The sequence below is a fragment of the Meriones unguiculatus genome, chromosome X, assembly GCF_030254825.1.
Source record: "Meriones unguiculatus strain TT.TT164.6M chromosome X, Bangor_MerUng_6.1, whole genome shotgun sequence".
In the NCBI taxonomy this organism is placed as follows: Eukaryota; Metazoa; Chordata; class Mammalia; order Rodentia; family Muridae; genus Meriones; species Meriones unguiculatus.
The window spans coordinates 35779296-35784240 of NC_083369.1; positions in this window are offsets into that span (position 1 = coordinate 35779296).

Genomic DNA, 4945 nt, shown 5'->3' on the forward strand with positions numbered 1-4945 from the left:
CTTCCACATAGTATTCATTCATGGATGGAGGATATCACTAGAAGAACACCAACAGGACCAGAACCAAGAGAAAGGAAGTAATGCGGAGGACAGGCCTGATTTCTGGTCACTGGCAGGCTAGGCAAGGCTTGCCCAACCTGCTTTTTTGTTTGTTTTTGTTTTTAAATAGAACACAAGACCACCAGAGCAGAGGTAGCCAGACACACAATGGAATGGGCTGTCCAACATTAACCATTAATTAAGAATATATCCTGTAATGGTTCAGTGCAGAATTCTACAAGACCTTCAAAGAAGAGCTGACACCACACTCTTTAAACTATTCCACAATATAAAAACAGAAAGAACACTACCAGACTCCTTCTATGAAGCCACAGTCACCTTGCTACCTAAACCTCACAAAGACCCAACAAAGAAAGAATTTCAGTGCAGTATCCCTTATGAACATTGATGCAAAAATACTCAACAAAATACTTGCAAACTGAATATAAGAACACATCAAAGATATCATCCACTATGACCAGAAAGGTTTCATCCCAGGTATGCAGGGGTGGTTCAATATACGGAAATCCATCAGTATAATCTACCATATAAACAAAGTAAAAGGGAAAAAAAAACCCACATGTTAATCTCCTGAGATGCTGAAAAAACATTTGATAAAATCCAACACTCGTTTATGTTTAAAGTCCTAGAGAGATGAGGGATACAAGGCACTTACCTAAACATAGTAAAGGCAATATACAGCAAGCTAGTAGCCAACATAAAAATAAATGGAGAGAAACTTAAATCAATCTCACTGAAATCAGGGATAAGGCAAGGCTGCCCATTGTCTCCATATCTCTTCAGCATAGTTCTTGAAGTCCTTCCTAGAGCAATAAGACAAGTAAGAGAGATCAAGGGGATAGAAATTGGAAAGGAAGAGGTCAAAGTGTCACTATTTGTAGATGATATGATAGTATACTTGAGTGACCCCAAAAATTCAACCAGAGAACTCCTTCAGCTGATAAACACCTTCAGCAAAGTGGCTGGATACAAAATTAACTAAAAAACATCAGTAGCCTTCCCATATACAAAAGACAAATGGGCTGAAAAAGAAATTAGGGAAACAGGACCCTTCACAATAGCCACAGAGGACATAAAGTACCTTGGTGTAACTCTAACCAAGCAAGTCAAAGACTTGTATGGAAAAAGCTTCAAATCTCTGAAGAAAGAAATAGAAGAAAATATCAGAAGAAGGAAAGCTCTTCCATGCCTTGACAGGATTAGCATAGTAAAAATGGCCATCTTACCAAAAGCAATCTACAGATTCAATGCAATTCCCATCAAAGTACCAACACAATTCTTTACAGACCTTGAAAGAAAAATTCTCAACTTCATATGGAGTAAGAAGAAAACCAAAAATCTAAAACAATCCTCTACAATAAAAGATATTTGGGAGTATCGATCACCATCTCTGATCTCAAGCTGTACTATAGAGAAACAGTAATAAAAAAAAAGAAAAGAAAACTGAATGGTCCTAGCGTAGAAACAGACTGGTGGATCAATGGAATCAAACAGAAGACCCAGAAAGAAACCCACACAACTATGGACACCTGAATTTTGACAAAGATACCAAAACCATACAATGGAAAAAAAGATAACATCTTCAACGAATGGTGCTGGTCTAACTGGATGCCTACATGTAAAAAAAAGGCAAATACATCCATACTTGTCGCCCTGCAAAAACTTGAGTCCAAGTGGATCAAAGACTGCAACATAAAACCAGAGATACTAAGACTGTTTGAAGAAAATGTGGGGAAGAGCCTTGAACTCTTTGACACAAGAAAAACCTTCTTGAACAGAACACCAACAGCACAGGCTCTAAGATCAACAATCAATATATGGGACCTCCTGAAACTGAAGAGCTTCTACAAAGCAAAGGACACTGTCATCAGAACAGAACTACAGCATTCAGACTAGGAATGGATCTTCACTAAACCTATATCTGACAGATGGCTAATATCCAGAATATATAAAGAACACAAGAAGTTAAACAGTAACAAATCAAGTAACCCAAATAAAAATGGGTTACAGAACTAAAAAGAGGATTTTCAATAGAAGAATTAAAAAATGGAAGAGAAACACTTAAAAAAAAATGCTCAACGTCCTTAGTCATCAGGGCCATGAAAATCAAAATGACCCTGAGATTTTACCTTACACCCATCAGAATGGCTAAGACCAAAACTCAAGTGACAATACATATGGGAGAAGATGTGGAGAAAGAGGAACCCTCTGCCGTTGCTCATGGGAATGTAAACTTGTACAACCACTTTGGAATATCAATCTGTCACTTTCTCAGACAATTAGGAATAGTGCTATCTGAAGATCCAGCTAAACCACTCCTAGGCATATATCCAAAATATGCTCAAGTATACACCAAGGACATTTGCTCAACCATGTTCGTAGTTGCTTTATTCATAATAGCAAGAATCTGGCAACAACCCCGATGTCCCTCATTGAGGAATGGATACAGAAATTGTGGTACATTTACACAATGGAATATTACTCAGCAATTAAAAATGAGGAAATTGTGAAATTTGCAGGCAAATGGTGGGAACTAGAAAAGATCATCATGAGTGAGGTATTCCAGGAGCAGAAAGACACGTGTGGTGTATACTCACTCATAAGTGGGTATTAGACATATAATAGGATATAATCATACTAAAATCTGTACACCTAAAGAAGCTAAGCAAGAAGGAGGACCCTGGGTAGGATGATCAATCCTCATTCAGAAAGACAAATGGGATGGACATTGGGGGAGGGAGAAAACAGGGAACAGGACTGGAACCTACCACCGAGGGCCTCTGAAAGACTCTACCCAGGAGGGTATTAAAGGAGATGCAGAGACTCATAGCCAAACTTTGGGCAGAGTGAAGGGGATCTCATGAAAAAAGGGGGAGATAGAAAGACCTGGGGGGAAGAGGAGCTCCACAAGGAGAGCAACAGAATCAAAATATCTGGGTCCAGGGATCTTTTCTGACACTGATACTCCAACCAAGGACCATTCATGGAAATAACCTAGAATCCCTGCTCAAATGTAGCCTGTAGCAGCTCAGTATCCAAATAGGTTTCCTAGTAAGGGGAACAGGGATTGTCTCTGACATAAACTCAGTGGCTGTCTCTTTGATCACCTCCCCCTGAGGGTGGGGCATCCTTACCAGGCTACAGAGGAAGACAATGCATCCAGTCTTGTTGATACTGGATAGGATAGGTTAAGATGGAAGGGGAGGGGGCCCTCCCCTATCATTGGATTGGTGCAGGGTCATGGGAGGAGAAAGGGAGGGGGCTGGATTAGGAGGCCACCAAGGAGGGGCCTACAGCTGGATTATAAAGTGACCAAACTATAATAAATTTTAAAATGAATTAAAATAAATAAGTAATTAAATAAAATTTAAAAAGCATATGGCCTATGTGATTGCCTGCAGCCTGACCTTATGGAGGAGTTATCTCTATTGATGTTTCCTCTTCTCAGGTGACTATAATTTTCATCCGTTAATGTAAAAGTAGCCAGAACAAATGGTCTTAGCAGCACATATGTAGGTAACATCTGGACCCACAGCTTTGCCTGATTTGTTCTGACTGTTGTGGTGTCTGTATATGAACAAAGGTAGCAGATAAATAACCAGAGCCCTGAGCATGACATCATCTAGGTGAAGAAAGGACAGTAGGTGCTGAAGAGGTTCACAGCAGGGATGAAGGGGAAAATCAGGAACACCCAGCCAACCCAGAAATTAACCTACCAACAGGGCCACACTGTCCTCTTTACTCAGAATGACAAAGCCTTTTGGCACAAGGGCTAATACCCAGGAGGAATATGGGCAGCCATTGCATCTAGCAATGCACGCATCTCTGGAAGCACTTATCAGAGTCCCTTTATTACAGGATTAGGAGAGGAGCTGGATCTAGGCAGATTTAAGAGATAATGGAAGCAGTGGACATATGACTATAGAACCACCTTAAATGCAATATTGCTGCAAGTGGGGAGAAGGGAAAATGGGAATGGTGAAGGATGGAGATGAAGGGCTCAGAAGAAGGGTGACATCAAGGGTCTGGAAGCCTCTTTTGAGGACAATGTGGGGGGAGAGAAATGAGTGGCCCAGGGGTGGCAGAGAGAAACTTATAGCAGGACATTTTAGTAAGTAGAAGGGCACAGCTAGAGGAAAAACCAAGATTTCCCATTAGCAGGATCTGGACAGGGGAGAGTTGTTCTTCCAGTTATTCTGGGCCCAATTAACTCAGATGTCTGTTTACAGCCTTCTGCCTGTGTGGTGTGCCTGGGTGCATAGAGCATCAGATAACTGCCAAGCACGCTTTAGGCCCCTGCCTGACAACTACTGTTCAAAGGACCCATTATGTGAGTGATATCAAAGTGCCCACTGCTCAAGTGAGAGGCCGCTCCTAAGGGTGGTTGTACTGACTCTCCAATGATGGTGAGGAACAAGGGAAGAAAGGAGACTCAAGCACTGAGTCTAATCCTTCTGGCTGTCCAGGTCTTTACTAAATACTGTCTCACACCTTCAGGAAAAGAAAAAGCAGCTGGGCATAGTGGCGCATGCCTATAATCCCAGCACTCAGAGATGCAGGGGCATGTGGAGCTCTGTGAGTTCCAGGTCAGCCTGGTCTCCAAAGCAAGTCCAGGACAGCCAAGGCTACACAGAGAAACCCTGTCTCGAAAGATTATAAAACAAACAAACACATACTCACACAAAACACCCATACACAAAAATTAAAAGAAAAGAAGGAAAACGAAAAAGGCAGATCGCAGTCTGTCAGCCTCTTGTACTAGTCTGGACACTGTGAACCCCAGTTGCTTTCAGTGACATCGAAGAAGCCACAGCCTGTAGGCCTGTCACCTGCCCTGCCACACTTTCTTAGATAGCAGTGCATCTTCAGGGTGTGGGCAGTGTGC